At 39.4% G+C, this 19,738-nt stretch overlaps 1 protein-coding gene and 1 pseudogene across 4 annotated transcripts in view; both read left to right on the top strand.

Annotated features, from left to right (window-relative positions):
* The window catches only part of DLGAP1 (DLG associated protein 1), an 855,942-nt gene that overhangs the window by 410,289 nt on the left and 425,915 nt on the right, over nt 1-19,738 (top strand). The gene's annotated exons all lie outside the window — the stretch shown is intronic.
* Nucleotides 4,433-6,231, top strand: LOC103012457 (PX domain-containing protein kinase-like protein; annotated as a pseudogene).

The raw sequence follows: 19,738 nt of genomic DNA, 5'->3' as shown, positions 1-19,738 counted from the left end.
CCGAGCTGATCTCCCTGTGCTATGTGGCTGCTTCCCACTAGCTATCTATTTTACGTTTGGTAGTGTATATATGTCCATGCCACTCTCTCACTTTGTCCCAGCTTACCTTTCCCCCTCCCCATATCCTCAAGTCCATTCTCTACTAGGTTTGTGTATTTATTCTCGTCTTGTCCCTAGGTTCTTCATGACCCTTTTTTTTTTTTTAAGATTCCATATATATGTGTTAGCATACAGTATTTGTTTTTCTCTTTCTGACTTACTCCACTCTGTATGACAGACTCTAGGTCCACCTACCTCACTACAAATAACTCAATTTCCTTTCTTTTTCTGGCTGAGTAATCTTCCACTGTATACATGTGCCACATCTTCTTTATCCATTCATCTGTTGATGGACACTTAGGTTGCTTCCATGTCCTGGCTATTGTAAATAGAGCACAAATGCAATAACTTTTAATGTTATATCCATGGGGGCATCCCCGGGGGAAAAAAAGTGAATACCCAAAAGAGATGTGAGATTTGAGCATTTATATACCATACTGTCTTAATAGCAGAAGTGGAAGGGGGATGTAGGCCACTTCAAGGAGAGTGAATGATTTTTAGGAAAGAGGGATGGGGCCTTGGAAGGGTAGATGGGAGACGTGATGGTTGTGACAGAGCTTGTCTGGCTGTGATGGGGACTTCTAGTGTCCTCTCCTTTGTTAAGAGTCAGTCTTCCCTGGGTGATGAAACTCCCAGGAAGGGATGGATGAGAGTTGAGTTCCTTTGGGAGGATCTGTATGTCGGGGAATTCAGAGAAGACCTTTCCCTGCATTTGCATGTTTAGCTCGAAATTAGCCTTACACCAATGAGGCATATTTTAGGGTGACATATTCTGCCACCCTTCACATTCAATAAATAATTCTTAATTGTTGGGAAAGTCAAAGATGAATATGGCATGGCATTTGCCATTAGGACTTGCAGCGAGAATTTAGGGCTCTGATAAGGGGAGAAACATTAGCTTCAGAGTAGAATGAAGAGCCAGAGGCAGGGATGTGTGTGACATTTTTGAAGAATGGTGATTTTAGATCTGTTTAGCCTGCACAAGGTGAAGGTTTAGGTAGGTGACAAGTAAGAGAGTAAGTCTTTTCCAACCTGGCTCTGCATCAGCTCCAAGGGGACCTTTACTGACTCACCTACTTTCCAGGTGCTTCCTGGACATATGTGTTGCAAACAAATAACCAAGTAAAATTACCAATAGAACGTGATGCACGACTAGGGTTGAGAACTACTGGAACAGGTCAGATATTAGGAACTGGATTATGGATGCTCTGAGTTTTAGAGAAGACAGTGAGCAGTGGATTGCTGTGGACCAGGCATGATGGAGGGGGATCCCTGTCCGAGTGGCTAAGCAGGGATGAGAAGGAAGAAACAAGACACAAAGATACACTGATAGTCATGGAGGCGTGGACAGAAGGGAGAGAGTAGGCAAACAGAAGTCTGCTGCATCGTAAAGTCTTGAGAACATGGCAATGTTCACTGCCCCACCCAGAGTACCCAGTATCTTGACTCACAGCATGAGAATGGAGTAGGTATTTGTTGAATAAATGACTGAATCAAGTAAACACATGGGAAAAAAACCCAGGAAAACTGAGGGGTTGTGGAATATGGTATCACCAAAACATAATTCAGAAGAATGAATGTTTAGAGGAAAAACCTGAATCCAATTTTAGACTTAGTAGGTTTAAGTAAACAGACATGATGATAGAGGTTCAAATGTTTGACAAGCCAGTGTACAAAAGGAAGCCGTCGGGCTCCTAAGTTTCTATAAGTTTCCATCACTCCCTCCTGTTTCGTTTGTATTTGACTAGGGGACTAAAATATGCATAATGTTTCTAACAGGCAAAATCTACCCTGGGATCCACTGAGTGCCACTAGAGTGTCTGGTATCTGCTCTAGCAAAATCCTGATTGAATGACAAAGACGCTAAGAACAGTAAGTCACAATGGAGGAGCAAGGTGGGAAGAATGGAGCCTGTGAACCGCAGATATTCCAAAGGAGGGAAGGATTAAGGTTGTAGGGAATGTCTGTCTATATTTCAAAGCCAACTGCCAGCTTCCCACTACGCCTCCCCAATCCAGCACACCCCACCCAACAACAAGCACGTGCGCGCGTGCGCACACACACCCCCAATTGCTTGGGCAGTTAGGGACCCAGAGAGTCTGTTGAGCAGGCTCTTGACTTTTTTGGAACGATAATATAGAAAGAAATGCCTGAGGCAAAAGGTTAATGCACCGCCAGAAATCACGGCCAACTTCCATTTATCCAAGCTCAACGCTAACATTTTAACTTCAAAAATATGCCCCATTATTTCCAGCTTGATCTCTTAGTGATTTTATGTAGGTTATTTTGATGAAAGCTGAAAATCTTTCACACGCTGGTTGTTCTATACTGTGTAGCCAAAATTAATAGACCAGAAACACCTTCCTTTTAGTGACTCACTCTTTTTCCTTTTCTGATTCATATAGTTTACCTTTTTTTCTTTTTTTCACAGTACAGATCAGTGAGTATTCTGGTAGTCTAATTGATGTATATTTCAGGGCGAACAACAGAACATTAACATTGGCTGAGGGCAGGACTGGAGAATATTCACCTTATCTTCTGCGAAGAACAGACTAACAAGGCTAGAAGGGAAAAGGGGGTTACTGAGGAGGAGGAGGAGGGAAGTCCTCCTAGCTTTTCGGTATTAACCTACCTGCTCCATCCATGATACCCAGGAAACAAGACAAAAAGTTTCAAAAAATATTAATACCATAGAGAGGAAAATAGAGTTTCAATTACCTCAAGTCCATTGATCCTTCTTCAATGATGAAAGAAACAGCATCTGAAACAGAGAACACATAAGTGGCTCAGAAATAGAAAGCTGCCCCTCTCTCTGAAGTCAACGTGACAAATCTTGCTTAAGGCAGACAAGTCTACTTACTTGAACCATACAGCTTAAACCATATATAAGAATTCTTTAATTATGATATGACCTTAAGTTAAATTCCCTGGAATTTCTGTGGATTCCTCAAAATTCATCCTGAATATTCAATGCTCTTAAGCTCTTAAATCATCCACCGGGACTCCAATCAGGCTATCAGTTCTTTGAACTTCTCCACCTTTAGGCCCTGTTACCCAGTCCTTGCTGGACTTCCTTCCCAGAGCCTGAGGCTGTGCCAGCACTGGCACCCACACCGAACACAGATGCACCCACGCAGAACACGGACGCACCCACGTGGAACACGGATGCACCCACACAGCATGTGAATGCACCCATACACCCTTTAACTGTGAACAAATGAAGATGAAAGCATTGATGAAACTGGCAGAGCTAATGACCCCTTGCAGTGTCTGCTGGCTGGTCCCTGTCCTCCTGTTGGGAATTTTCTCCGTATCTATGACATCCCTCTCTCCAACCTCTCTGCCTCTCTTCTTCTCTCCTCTATTAAAACAGCAACAGATTTGATACCATCAGTTTGTCTTTGATAGAAACACTTTCACACAAAATGCCATGTCTTTCAAATGTTCCCATTGGATGCCCGTTTGTGTCAATCTCTATCTGTAAAATGAAAGATTTTCTGTTTCAAGTTGAAAGAGTTTCTAAGCTGAACATTAAGCAGGGATAACTTTAAATGCCTTGAAGATAAATCTGCTTCCGATGTTAAGCTGCCTGAACAAGAAGAAAATGGACCCCCAAAGAAATTAGATCCTTGGGCTACTGTCTTTTTTTTTTTTTTTCTATCTCTTAAGAGTCATTCTCTTCCCATTTCTCTGCCCAAGGCGTCTGGACCCAGGGCTAATTCTTAGGGCATCCTCTCTCTCTTCACCACCCAGAGTAGAGACTCCAAACACAACCCTAACAGATGTCTAATAGAATCCCTTGGGAAGCTTTCTGTCCAACTACTGAATGCTTCCAGTGTATTTCCCTCATCTTTCTATCTTCCCACTGGCGTCACACTTCTCTAAGCCTCATCCCCTACCACCCTCATTAAGAATCAGTGCTAACACCAAAGGGAACCATAAACTAAATGAAAAGACAACCTACAGAATGGGAGAGAATATTTGCAAACGATGCAACCAACAAGGGCTTAATCTCCAAAATACACAAACAGCTCATACAATTTAACAACAAAACAAGCAAACAATCCAATAAAAAAATGGGCAGAAGACCTAAATGGACATTTCTCCAAAGAAGAAATACAGATGGCCAATAGGCACATGAAAAGATGCTCAACATTGCTAATTATTAGAGAAATGCAAATCAAAATTAGAATGAGATATCACCTCAGACCAGCTAGAATGGCCATCATTAAAAAGTCTGGGCAGTGGCAGCGGATCCCGGCAGGTGATGGGAGTCGGTGCCTCTGGACCTGCCCCTGGTCCCAAGGCATTGGTGGTGGATGGGCATTCCGGGATGGCCTTCATGGAGAAGCCACCGGCCAGCAAGGTTCTGCTGGACAACACGGTGCCACTGACAGCAGCCATCGAGGCGAGCCAGAACCTGCAGCCCCACATGGAATATATCATTTGGGTACAAAGAGGAATTTCTGTAGAAAATAGCTGGCAGATTGTTAGGAGATACAGTGACTTTGATTTGCTGAACAACAGCTTGCAGATTGCAGGCCTAAGTCTACCTCTTCCTCCCAAAAAACTGATTGGTAACATGGATCATGAATTCATAGCTGACAGGCAGAAAGGTCTTCAGAACTATCTCAACATTATCACCACAAAGCATATCTTGTCTAATTGTGAGCTGGTTAAGAAGTTTTTAGGTCCAAACAACTATTTTGCAAACTATACTGAGATTGCCTTACAACAGGTTTCCATGTTCTTCCAATCAGAACCAAAGTGGGAGGTGGTGGAACCATTGAAATACATAGGTTGGAGGATAAGGAAGAAATATTTCTTGATGAAGATTAAAAATCAGCCAAAGGAGCGGCTAGTGTTAAGCTGGGCTGACCTCGGTCCTGACAAGTATCTGTCAGATAAAGATTTTCAGTGTCTAATCGAACTTATGCCGTCCTGTTTGCACCCTTACATCTATCATGTTACCTTTGCCACAGCTAACAAATCCTCAGCATTGCTAATTAGAATGTTTAATGAAAAAGGAACTTTGAAGGACCTGATCTACAAGGCAAAACCAAAAGACCCATTCCTAAGGTACTACTGCAACCCTAAGAAGATTCAAGGCCTTGAACTCCAGCAAATAAAAACATACGGGCAACAAATATTAGCGGTACTAAAGTTTCTCCTTGACAAGGGATTCCCTTATGGGCATCTTCATGCTTCCAACGTGTTGCTGGAAGGGGACACTTGCTGCCTGCTGGACCTTGAGAATTCCTTGTTGGGCCTTCCTTCTTTCTACTGATCTTATTTCTCACAATTCAGGAAAATCAATACATTGGAGAGTGTGGACGTCCACTGCTTTGGCCACTTACTGTATGAGATGACGACCGCCAGACTCGGTGCCTATAGACTCCTTCTCTCCTGCACTGTCTATGGCTGTGGTGGCCATGTTGGAGTCTACACTGTCTTGTGAAGCCTGTAAAGATGGCAGGTCCACCATTTCTTGGCTCTTACAGATGCCATTATTCAGTGATGTTCTGCTAACTACTTCCGAAAAGCCACAGTTTAAGATCCCCACAAAGTTAAAAGAGGCATCAAGCATTGCCAAAGAATGTATAGAAAAGAGGCTAATTGACGAACAGAAACAGGTCCACCAGCATCAAAGACCGACGAGACCTCAGTCTCACCATGGATCTGAAGAAGAAAGAAAATAGAGGAAGATTATAGTTTGAAAGAAGTCAAAACAATCTGCTGTTGAAAATAGTGAAGAGCATTCAGCAAAATACAGCAACTCCAATAATTCAGCAGAATCTAGGGCCAGCTCACCTCTCACATCCCCGTCATCACCGACTCCACCCTCCACAGCAGGGATGCCCACATTACCTCCTCCTCCTCCACCACCTCCTCCTCCTCCTCCTCCACCTCCTCCCTCCTCCTCCTCCTCCACCTTCTCCACCTCCTCCACCTCCTCCTCCGCCACCAGCAGCTCTCTTGCCTCCTGAGAGCACAGAGGCACCCACACAGCTTCTGCCCCAGGCTGTGAATGGCGTGAGCCAAGGGGCCTTACTCAGCTCCATCCAGAATTTCCAAAAAGGAACTTTGAGGAAAGCCAAAACCTGTGATCATAGCGCTCCTAAGATTGGCTAAAGCTTTGTGTGTACACTTGGAGGGAAAAGTTCTTTTTTTTCCTTCCACCTCCAACCCCTAAAGTACCCTCTTTCTGGATGAATAATTGCTGAGCCAGTACAGCAACATACGACTTTGCAGATGCTCGTGTAAGAGGCTTTTCAAGAGGGAAATAATCTTCAAGTAGAGTAAAGTCAGGCTAGCATTGCTGCCTTAAGAAATATTTTGCTCCTTTGTTACTGTTGAAAAGGAATCTTGTTCATCCTCTAATGGTCATCTTTTGGTGGCAGCAGCATATTGGAATCAATTATTTCCACCAACAGAAGGAAATGGACAAAAAACAAAAACAATGACAATATACAGTCACAGCAGTGAATGGCCTTTGTGTTGCAATCCCTCCTATCCTGTCAGACAGCTCCTAGAAATGTTCCTCTCATAGTTCATTTCTCTATTCTAAAGCATTTTCTGGTTATTTCTTAGATAACTCCCATTTTTGCTACCTTAATTTCATCCTAGACATTAACACTGTAGCCCAAAGCACAGTTACGCCGCTGAGAGTCAGAGAAGCAACTGAGTTCTTCATTTTCCCCTCAAATAGAACGGGGAAAGTTCATAACAGTCTCTTAAGTTCAAACAGGAACTCCACTGTGGTTATAGAACTCAGGGCTGCTAAAGGAACTACTCTAGACTCTTAGTTCACTTTAGTTAGTATGTACCGAACAGACAAAAAAATGTTAACATCAGAAAAAGCTCTTTAGGGGCTTCCCTGGTGGTGCAGTGGTTGAGAGTCTGCCTGCTAATGCAGGGGACACAGGTTCGAGCCCTGGTCTGGGAAGATCCCACATGCCGCGGAGCAGCTGGGCCCGTGATCCACAACTACTGAGCCTGCGCATCTGGAGCCTGTGCTCTGCAACAAGAGAGGCCACGATAGTGAGAGGCCCGCGCACCGCGATGAAGAGTGGCCCCCACTTGCCACAACTAGAGAAAGCGCTCGCACAGAAACGAAGACCCAACACAGCCATAAATTAATTAATTAATTAATTAATTTTTTAGAAAAAGAAAAGCTCTTTAGAGGATCTTCTTAATCCTCAGCAACTAAGTCAAGTTTGGGGTTTGCCAGGGGAGGGTGTTATTATTACAACACAAGTACATTTGGCAAAATGAGTCCTGATTTTTGAAAGATTTATCAAAATATATCATCTTTTTAATGTTACTCATTTATTAGAAAGATCCTTTATCCTATGATTTGCTTAAACCCTTAAATAAATTGCACTTTAAAGGATTATAAGTAATCCATCTAAAAATTCAAGTTACACACATCAGTGTTGGTTACGATGCAGAGAGAATGTCATTGTGTATAGTTTCATATAATTTGTGATAAATGTTCAGCTGTATTTTTTATTAAAATAAACCATATCACACACACACAAAAAGTCTACAAATAACAAACGTGGAGAAAAGGGAACCCTCATACACTGTTGGTGAGAATGTAAGTTGGTGCAGCCACTGTGGAAAACAGTATGCAGGTTCCTCAGAAAACTAAAAATAGAGTTGCCATATGATCCAGCAATCCCACTCCTCGGCATATATCCAGACAAAACTATAATTCTAAAAGATACATGCACCTCTATGTTCATAGCAGCACTATTCACGATAGCCAAGACATGGAAACAACCTAAATGTCCATTGACAGATGAATGGATAAAGAAGATGTGGCAATATATATACAAAGGAATATTACTCAGCCATAAAAAAATGAAATAATGCTATTTGCAGCAACATGGATGCAACTAGAGATTATTATACTAAGTGAAGTCAGAAAGACAAAGACAAATATCATATGATATCACTTATTTGTGGAATCTAAAATATGACACAAATGAACCTATCTATGAAACAGAAACAGAATCACAGACAATAGAGGATAGACTTCTGGTTGCCAAGGGGGAGGGGGGTGGGAGAGGGAAGGATTGGGAGTTTGGGATTAGCAGATGCAAACTAATATATGTAAAATAGATAAACAACAAAGTCCTACTGTATAGCACAGAGAACTAGATTCAATATCCTGAGATAAACCATAATGGAAAAGAATGTGAAAAAGAATGTATGTATATATATAACTGAGTCACTTTGCTGTACAGCAGAAATTAACACAACATTATAAATCAACTATACTTCAATTTAAAAAAAAAAAAGGAATCATTGCTAATACCCTGTTGCGGGGAGGAAAGGAAGAAGAGGTGTTTCCTACTGTCCCAAGGCCCGGTGATCACGAAGGGGCACTTCTGAAGGGCGACCCGTGTTCTACTGGCCTCAGTGTCCAGGACACTCGGGACCGCAGTGGGATTCTTCCCAGACTGGAGAGGGGGGCATTAGATAGGGTCCTGGCAGTGTGAAAAGACATCAACAGATCCCCGAACTGCGGAGATTTCACTGCTGAAGATTCGAGTGTTAACATGCGTGGCTGATGATGGGACCAGGACGATGAAACAATGTAGCGCATCAGAAAAACTGTTACCATAGACAGAGGCAGAGAGATGCTCACTAACCAAGTAAAACAGAAGCATCCAAACTTTTAGTCTTTTTAACAGTAATCTGGAAAATGGCAGCAAGCTGGCATCATTTTTGAACTCCCCAAGTCACCCCATACAAACAGAGCAACTAGGAGAGCAAAAGCAAAACCTCACAGGCCACATCTACAGTCAAGTGGTGGGAAAACACATCCCTGTGAACCCCCGGTATATGTGTGGGTTGGAATCAATGACTGGTGATGTTAAGATACGCGTGTTACAGGAAACAGAAAGGAGGAGGCAGAAGGGCCTCCTGTGGCCCCAGGAGCCTGTAGAGTCTTGTTGGCTCCAGTTTGTGGGTGAACACAGAGCACCACTGTGGGTGGTACCAGAGCAGCCTGGGCCCCATGGACCCTCGACAGAGACCCGTAACAGACGTAACCCACGTCCCCTCTGAGACGAAGCCCCGCACTGACGAGAAAATGCTGGGGATGGAATCCGGATTGAGCAGGAAAGAGACAATAGGGGCAAAGGAGACAAGAGAAAGAGAAGATCCAGATAAAAGTTGGGGAGGGGGAAAGGGTAGCTACCAGACACTGTGAGGCTGCCATTGTGAACGCTTCCCAAGACAGATGCGGGGGGCTAGAGCTGTGAAGCCAGGGCGCTCTCCTGATCCCACCTTCCCTCCTAAGAGTAAAGAAAACTCATGCCAGTTAAAACGTTAGTACAGAAAACAATTGCAGTCAAAGCCATAAGGGAAAATGGACCTGTGAAACACAATAATGTCCCTACAGACATGAAACGCATGCTGGCAAGACAGGCCGACCCAAAAATGACAGTCTAATAATTCATATCAAGCTAAATAAAAGGGAAATAAATGATAGAAGCCTTGAAAGAACAGCATAACCCCAAATTTAAAAAACTCAAGAAGATGCTAATTAGAGAAAACACAGACTTGAAAAGCAAGTCTATAAAATTTGGGAAACTACTAGAGAAGAAAGAAAAATTCACTTTAAAATCTCAGACTAAATAACAACAACCAAAGCCGTGAATGAACACCACAGAAAAATGCTTTAAGAAAAATAGAATGGGAAAGAATGACTATCTTTTAAATAAAAAGATAAAATATATATACATACTTATATATATACATATATGTAAAAAAGATATAGACAACAGGAAAGGAGATCTAGTATCATAGAAGTACCTAAAAAAGAGAATCAGTGTAATGAAAGAGAACCTATATTATCAATTATAATTCAAGAATATTTTTCTGAAATTAAAAAAAATACTTGCACAACATATTGAAAGGACATACCTGGCAAAATTGACCCAGAATGGCCTGCACCTAAACATAGTCTAGTAAAACTACTGATCTTTAAATAAAAAGAAAAAATTCTTTCTGGTGCCAAATTTAAAGATTAATATCCCTTATAAAGAAAGAAAATGAGACTGTCATCAGATTTGGCAATAGCAGTGCTTTATGCCAGAGGACAACAGGGTAACGTTTAAGAAATACAAGGAAAGCAAACCTGAGCTAAGGAGTTTATATCCAGCTACACTGATCTTTAAATGTAATGGTCACAATTGTTTATGCCCACGTAAGAACCCAGAGTATAGTTCCTATGAGTCTTTCCTGGGAAATTTACCGGAGAACAAGCTTAAGACAACCAAAATGATGGAAGAGACATCAACAGTAGTAGTGGTAGTGAGCACTAAATACAGTGTATTTGTTTGTATAAGTTGGAGTCCCTGTAGGTTCTAAGGGAGAGGGTGTAAGAGGAAATGGCCAAAGGATGGAGGGTAGATGAGAAAGAGGATATGAGATGTAGAGGAAAGCCCTCCGATTGTCTCACAGGTATCAATGGGGAGGAAAAAGGTACTCGTTGAAAGTAGATTCTGGGGAATGGGAAACAGGGAGAAGAAGGGGTCACTAGCTAATGTCAATTTCGTTCATAGTAGGATGTTAGGAGGAAGTAGTAAAAGGGGGATTAAAGGTATCATACACAGATATTAGTAAGTTCATACATCATATTAGCTCATGTCAAAATATTAATAAAAAGGCATCAGAACAAAGAAACACAAACCTTTCTAAATACAAAAAGATATGCAAAAGGGAGAGAGCAAGCAAACACTGTAGACCAGTACTTCTCAAACTATTGGTCGGGAAGGACCAGTAGTTTTGTTTGTTTGTTTGCTTTTTGTTCCCCCCCCCCCCCCCCGAACAATGGCAAACCGCTATTTTTGTAAAATACACAGTCATATGCTTGGACTTTACGGCAGATTGCCTAAACATTTCTAAATGTGTTCTTTTGCTTTCTGTACATATGCCATGGCTTAGTAACAAACAGTTCATGGATCAGACTGGTAAAGACCATCCAGTGAAAGAATAGGAATGTAAAGCAATAAGATTAGGGGTGCATGTATATATTATATATATGGAAATATACATAACATTAATGTGACAAAACTGATGCCTGTTAAATTAATTAAACAAGGAGGCCATTAGACTCATGCCCTGATGCCACAGAACCCTGTGTAAGCAAACCAAAACTAAGACAGTAAATGCTTCCAGGTTACAAAATTAAGACCTAAGGACAACCCATCACGAACAGCCAACTAGGCTTTAAGCTGCAGCTGATCAGTAATTTCCTTACTTCGCTTCCACCTTTTCTCTGTAACTTTCTCCCCAAGTTTCCGTCAGTGGAGCTATTAGAAAGTTCCAGTTTGGCACTGCCCTTTTGAATCAATTTTTGCTCAGATCTTAAATTTTTTAAGATCTTTTAACATGTCAAACATTTAGATGCTATTAATAAATGTAAAAGGGCTTAATTCACCAATTTCTTAGAAAGGATTTTCAGATTACTTAACAAAGCAAAATCCAACACTCCAGGTTAATATATTGCTATATTATTTATGTATATTTTATATATGTATACTTTCCTCCACTTGGAATAATACATGTAATTTTTTCAGATGCAGGGAAGTCTGAAAATTATGCTAACACTTGTCTAATAAAGAGGAAGGGGATAAAAATATATATGATCTAGGTGCATATGTAAAATTAATACATATATAAGTAAACATTAACCTTAATGAAAGGATAAAAATCAGAGCCTTTAAAAATAAAATAGTACCCAAAAGGTAGAGGTAGGAAATAGGACAGAGGGGAAGAGGGGATAAGAATAAAAACTAGATTTGTTTTCTAAATTTGACTTTAGAGTCATATAAAAATTTACATAATTATAAAATTAAATTTAACATAAAGCAATCTCTAAACATCAAAATGTGACAGTTGAGCCTTATGTCCAGCAGGTGGCATAACAACACCAGGAGTACCCTTTCCAAGTGTCTCTGAAACAGAGATTTGACTGTTGTCCTAAGTGGAATGTTACCATAAGAACAAAAACAACTACAGAGAAACTTAAACTGATATTTTCATCATTTTCTTGGTGGAATCTTAATATTTATTCTGAGACCATGTGTGTGTATTATGGATAAAAGCAAATGAGTAATTATATCATTGAAAACCTGAATATTTGACATAAGGAAAGTACACGGCAAAAAATAAAATCCTCTACTACTGAATTTGAATAAAAAGTATTTTATGATGCACATTATTTTATTAAACTAAATAATTCCTAGCTTTGTCCGCTGAAAAGACTTAGAAACAAGTGCTCGATCTCACACACTGAGATCATGGTCTCCACATACCATTTTCTACTAAAAGGAATCAAGTGCTACTTGAAGAAACAGCTGATTACAGATCTGTGGCAGGAAATATATAAGATGATATCAGAATATCAAAGGCAGCTTTGATGATATCAGAATGCTGATATTAAGTTAAAGAAGCTCCCAGCAGCCAAAGGTGAGAAAACTTAAACTAATAAACACAGTAACTGCAATAAGTTGAAACACGTCAAGTGTGCTAAACTTCATGTATTCCTAATGATACTATGAAAATAAAATACTACTGACCATCCTTGAAAAGGCAGGGAAACCAAAATCATTACAAACTAGCAAAGAGGAGCGATCAGGGAGGATGGAGGAGGGATGGAATGGGAGTTTGGGGCTAGCAGATGCAAACTAGTATATAGGATGGGTAAACAACAAGGTTCTACTGTATAGCACAGGGGACTATATTTAATATCCTGTGATAAACCATAATGGAAAAGAATATGAAAAAGAATATATATATATGTATAATTGAATCACTTTGCTGTACAGAAATTAACACAACATTGTAAATCAACTATACTTCGATTTAAAAAATTACAAATAAAAAATAAAGGGGAGAGATCAAATATTTATCCTGCTTTCTCTATACAAACTATTCCAAGTGACCAAGTAGTAGATGAGATGTTTCTTTTCATAGAAGTATTTCATCTAATAAATGAAGAAGGAATTTTAAAACTTCAATGCCACCATTTTACAACCTTTAATGAATCATCAGATTCAGACAATGGTAATCACCGACTGCCGATATCACCAAAAAGCCATCAGGCATGTGCTTCTGGATGGAGGTATATACCCCACCACCTATGGGATATTTTTGCCAAAAACTGAACCTTAATCTGATGACATCGCTATTCAATACTAGTTCTGTGGAGCGATCGAGCATTTGAAATGTGCCGAAGCCAAATGGAGATGCGCTTTAAATGTAAAATACACACCAGATAGCAAAAACTTAGTATGAAAAAAAGAATGTAAACTACTTCAATAATATTTAATATTGACTACAAGCTAAAATAATATTTGCATATGTTAGATTTTTTTTAAATTATATCATTAAAACGCATTTCAGCTAATTCTTTTCCTTTTTTAAATGTCATTATAAAATTTAAAAGTACATCGATGGTTAAAATAAGTGTATAAAAGGTAAAATAAAATTATGTTTATGGCTAATATTATACTTCTATTTGGACAGCCTTGCTCTAGTTGTAACTACAGCTTGCAGGAAATACCTTGGACAAAGGAACATGTTACATGGCACAAGAAGAACGGAAATAGCAAAATCCAGGCTTTTGGAATCACTGTAATTCATATTTCTAATCCATTTTAACGAGAGTCAAATTTAACACAAATGTATGTGCCTGAGCATTATAATTCATGTAGACGTAGTCATGAATATTAATATCTATGAAATCATAGATTTGGTTTCTCAGTTATATTCTCACTCTTGCTCATAAAAATAAATGTATAACAATTAAAAACTTATAAAACTTTGCATTGCCTAAAGTAATTTATTACCAGTGGTATGTGAACTGCCCTATACAAAACACTGATGTATAATTTGTTCCTCCTGAAATTTTTAATTTTTAAATAAACTGAAAACTTACTATCTCAGTTTTATCAGCTATATACATACATAATTATTATCTCTGTACTAGTAGATAGCCTTGGTTTAAAATTTACTATGTCCTTAAACCTCCAAATAGCATTCCTATAGCGCATGAGAACTTAATTTAAAATAATTTTCTTGATTAAAATATAACACAAAACCAAATTAGACATGTGAAATTTTTAAATCGTTTCCATCCTGTCTTCCATCTTTACTGTTGTCCCCAAAGTTAGACATTAAATGAATAAATGTACTATAAAATGTCAGAATAGGTACTGACTTAACGTTTTCTCATACTTCAATTTTAATGACTTTTTTACATACTTGACATAATAGGCAACCAAAAATATTAGGTAATTTGTGTCTCTGTTTATTAAATCAGAAATAATTTAATGGTATCTTAACTTCTATTTTTACTCACTTATGAAAAAAAAGTGTGAAAATTTAGCATGCTTTAATCTTTTACCAGGACAGAAATGTCTAGCCAACTCACAGAAAGATATCTTACACACTCATACAGCAATGCGCTGATAAATACTGTATATATATTGAAAATCTTGGAATTTTTTTCTTTACTCACTCTGCACCAAAGCATGCAACCACTAGGGGGCAGTGCTGTTAAGGCAACGGTCTCTTGGGGATTGGAAAGGACATCTCAGATCAAACTACCAAAGGCTAATGAGATAAATAGCAAAAAAAGCATGTGTTTGTTTCACCTTCCTTTTCTGAAGTTATACGGACAATATGCAACTTCATCACAACCTCTTGGAAGAGACGTTTTGCTGAAAGCCTGAGCCCTTTAGCTTAGTGAGTCTTTTGGTGACATCTTCAATTCAATTAAAATCAGCTGAATTCCAAGCAACAAAAGCATAGTAAGTAACTAACCCTATCGTTTCTCCGTTTTTTGGCGAAGATTGAAAGTAGTAATTAACCCATAAAGCCGCCCACTACCTACAAAAAGAATAGGGTCAAAACTTAAAAATCCAAAGCTATGAAAATCTTTTTACAGTTTCTAAGATTATATTTTTGTCTTTTTTAAGGGCATAAAGTTCTTGTGAGCAGTTACTTGACGGTACATTTCACAAAGTCTATAAATCCTTAATCTTTGATAATGAGATAATCATTTATATGTCAGATGCAGAATAAGCAGACTGCTAAGTTCCAGTACATTTTACTATGATGTGAACTTTCTAATATTCAAGCAACAAATCACTTTTTTTTTCATTTAGAATATTAGAATCTAAGTATTATATAAGCTATACTTTGAATCATGGGTTTGACTTATATTTTAATAAACTATTCTAGAGAGTTCACATTATTTAGTTTTGAACAATTCTTGAAGTCTCTTTGGAATATATAATTTCACAGCAGGTAGTTCAGGTGATTATAAAAGTACATGATTAATATAATTAATCTTAGTTGACTTTGATTCATTTCTTCAGATCTTTTTGGCTTTGAAATTGTGCCTAGAATTTCTATAGCCTATTTGTCTTGAGGTTTTTATAAACAGTAAATGCTTTGCTCCTCTCCATGTGGTGGCCATCATCTGGCTTTTGGCAAGTAGAAATTGCAGCTCGCTGGGGTTTCTGTCTGGAGATATTTTTTCTCTTACCATATCGGTCAGCATCCCATTGCACAGAGACCTCGCTTCAAAGGGTTGAAAAGAGAATTTAAAACAGCAGCTGTTTACAGAGCAGTGGGCAGGTTAACAGAAAGCAACCAGAGAGGCTGAATTACCCAGAAATCAGCACAGTGGGAAGTGGTCCCCACCCTAGACGTGAAGGGATGGAAGCAAGGAAGAGTGTTTCCGGAGCCTGAGAGCACTAGAGCTGCCATCCTAGAGGGACCACTGCTGACACACGGATGCTGGGAGGAAGCACGCCAGACAGACCCACCCTCTGTCCGTCCTCCCACCCTCTACTCTCCACCAGTGCCTCACTTGACCACCCAGAGCTCGGCAGGGAGGGGTGGACCACAGGGAGAGAGGTGGCCACAGCAAATGGGGAAGAAACAGGACCACTGAAGGGACAGACTCAAAAAAGACAGTCTCACTACTGAAACTTGTCTGTATGGCTCCCCCCCTGAGCTTTTTACTTCACTCCCCACATTCTTGCCAAACCAAAGCAGAAACAGTATTTTAGGGAAACGCTTCCTTACACACGCCAGGCTTTTAGACAAACGTTTTGTTCCCTACTGCCTGTCTCCCATCTTTTGTGCGATTCAAGAGGAAGCACTGTTTGTGCTAGAAAAGCCTAGAATTATTTCTTCTCAACATCTCACCATGACAAGCTTTTGAGTAGATTCAGTGAAGTCAGTGCTTCTTGAGTTTGGGGAGCTCAGTCAGCAATCCCCAGAGAAGGGAGACTGGATTAATTCCCTTCTGTATCTCTAAGGAGTTGCCATGAAAGACCCAGCTCAACTCAGCACCCCCAACTGAACCATTGGAATCTCACCTTGTTTGGCTGATTTTCAGTGTTTCCTTTCCTTCTTATAATCTATTTGAGACTCCAGCAGGAAAAAAAATTCAAATGCAGAACATGTCACTTTCATAAAATATGGCTCTCATTGTATCCTACCCCTTCCTTACCCTACCTCCCCTTCTTTTTTTAAAAATTTATTTATTTATTTATTTATTTATTTATTTATTTATTTATGGCTGCATTGGGTCTTCATTGTGGCGAGCGGGGGCTACTCTTCGTTGCAGTTCACGGGCTTCTCATCGTGGTGGCTTCTCTTGCTGCGGAGCACGGGCTCTAGGCACGCGGGCTTCAGTAGTTGTGGCTTGCGGGCTTTAGAGCGCAGGCTCAGTAGTTGTGGCTCACGAGCTTAGTTGCTCTGCGGCATGTGGGATCTTCCCAGACCAGGGCTCGAACCCGTGTCCCCTGCATTGGCAGGTGGATTCTTAACCACTGCGCCACCAGGGAAGTCCCCCTACCTCCCCTTCTGATCTTTCCTGAAAGGACGAAAGAAAAGGAAATCTCTATGGTTTCACTCTAATTACACTATCATTAAATGACTGATGATTTTGTCACACAAGTATGGGCAAAGCTCTGTAAGAAAGCAACTGATTAAAGCTGATGACTTTCTTTCAAAACGCATATTCTGAAATTGAATCAGTGAATAAAAATTTATTCTTTTTTCTCCCTTCTTTCCTCAGAGTCCTCTGCATTATGCAAGGGAAGCCTCATCTTATTTTATTCCCAAACCCCTTTTCTCTTTCCCCTGCACTGTTGGTTCCCATCTTATTCCCACTTACATCACTGCTATACTGAGTGGGTCCCAGGTTTGGCAGAAATGCAAACAAATGGAATGGGCTTGTACATTTCTGTCAGGGGCAAGGCCTTCCTATAGCAACCCAATCACAAAACTGGCTTGATTTTCTCCTAACAGTTCTGAGCAAAATTAAAAACTGGATACCGCTACCTACATTGGGGCAGATTTTAAATTGCTGGATTCTCTTGTGATTACAGGGTGCATACACTCTCTCACACCTTTTCCAAATAGGTCTTACAAGTCTTCAGGGGACCTGTGTCAGCTAAATAATCTTGAGAGTTATTACAAAGAAAGTTTAATTGTTTTTTAAAATATTTGTACATTTATTGATGCCAGTATTTATAGTTCAGTTTATTTGTACAGGTTGTACCACTTACTAACAATGAGACCTAATTAAAATAGGTAGCTTTTATGTCAATTTTTGGGGAAAAAAAAGGAAAAGCTAACAGAGCTATGCCTTAAAAATATAGATCTTATAATTTCAGTTCAAAGGAGCCAGTTGGGCCACCAGACTTCCCCACTTCACAAAAGAGCTGCTTGGCTAAGGGTGTTCCAAACAAGACATCTTTTTTTTTTTTTTTTAATGCTTTAAATCATTAAAAATAGAGGGAACAAATCTAAGAAGGTAAACCAATTAAGTAGGAACTTTTTTTTTCCTTTGTAATTTCTCTAGAAATTGCTAAAAAAAAAAAATAAGTAGGAACTTTTTAATGAACATTTTTTTAGGCATATAGAAATTGCAAGGAATAAGAGGATTTTTCTGCAGGCACTGTCTTATTAGGCTAGATTTATCCTGTTTATTGTGGAACCACATGACTGGATATGCCATCCAGGGAGAGGAGTATTCTATGATGTAGAGAAACATCCAGTTTCTCTTCAATTTGTCATTTTTAGAAATAATCACAAAGAAGTGCATTTTTCCATAGTCTTCCATATACAAAGTATGTCAAGGCAGGACAAATATTATGATTTATATTCCATTAAATAGTCATTGTAGGGTTATTACCTTTGAATAAATTATGACCTCAAATGTATCTAAGGAAATTATAGAAGTGAAAATAAATGTATCTGAACGCACTTTTTAAACTTTAATACTTAAAGGATAATTAAAACACTAGCCTAGTGTTGGTCTATAGATTGAGTTTAAATACGCAAAGCACTTGGAACAAGACCTGGCAGAGGTCAATATAAGAACTCGCTATTATTATAGAGTTTTTAAAATAATTATGGTTATAATTGAATTTTAGAATTTTAAAATAGGATGAAAGAATTAGCGTTCAAGTCAGTGGTTTTCAACCTTTTTTTTTAAGCAGCAAAATCTAATTTTTCAAAAATTCTTTCTGCAAATGCAAAAGGTCGAGTGCACCCCAATGAGTAGGCCAGATAAAAAGGAGTCTCTGCTTGAAGTGGGGCCTAGATTCTCAGCATCAGCTGAATCCCCCGAGGCAACTCCAGAACCCAGTCTGAAAGCTAAGCCAAGGCACCCCACCATTTCACAGATGAGGAAAATAAACCCTAGGGAGGGAGATGCCCTCATTCCCAAAGCCAGCACATTCAGATTGCTTCCCAGAAAATAACTAATACCTGGTCTACCTGAAAACAAATGCTTTTTGCAGGAGATACTCAAAATAGTTAACCAGTAACCAACCAGAATATCTCTGCCTAGCTGGAGCCTCTCATAATCAGTATTAACTCGCTAGTTACTAAATTGTAAGGCATTTTTGTGGGAGGCAGGATGTCACAGTGGAAAGACTGGGGAGCCAGGCCTTTAGTATCAAAGTGATGTTAACAACTGGTGATTTCCTGTTGATGGGAATGTAAATTGGTGCAGCCACTGCAGAAAACAGTGTGGAGGTTCCTCAAAAAACTAAAAATAGAGTTGCCATATGATCCAGCAATCCCACTCCTGGGCATATACACAGACAAAACTATAATTTGAAAAGATACATGCACCCCTATGTTCATAGCAGCACTATTTACAATAGCCAAGACATAGAAACAACCTAAATGTCCATCGACAGATGAATGGATAAAGAAGATGTAGCGTGTGTACACAAACACACACACACACACACACACACACACACACACACACAGGAATATTACTCAACCATAAAAAAGAACGAAATAATGCCATTTGCAGCCACATGGATGGACCTAAAGATTATCATACTAAGTAAAGTAAGTCAAAAAGAGAAAGACAGATCATACACCATGATCAAGTGGGGTTTATTCCAGGGATGCAAGGATTCTTCAATATATGCAAATATATCAATGTGATACACCATATTAACAAACTGAAGGAGAAAAACCATATGATCATCTCAATAGATGCAGAAAAAGCTTTCAACAAAGTTCAACACCCATTTGTGATAAAAACCCTCCAGAAAGTGGGCATAGAGGG

This window comes from Balaenoptera acutorostrata, chromosome 13 (assembly GCF_949987535.1).
Source record: "Balaenoptera acutorostrata chromosome 13, mBalAcu1.1, whole genome shotgun sequence".
Lineage (NCBI taxonomy): Eukaryota > Metazoa > Chordata > Mammalia > Artiodactyla > Balaenopteridae > Balaenoptera > Balaenoptera acutorostrata.
Note: the sequence above shows the minus strand (reverse complement) of the source record. Positions and strands in the feature narration are given on the sequence as shown.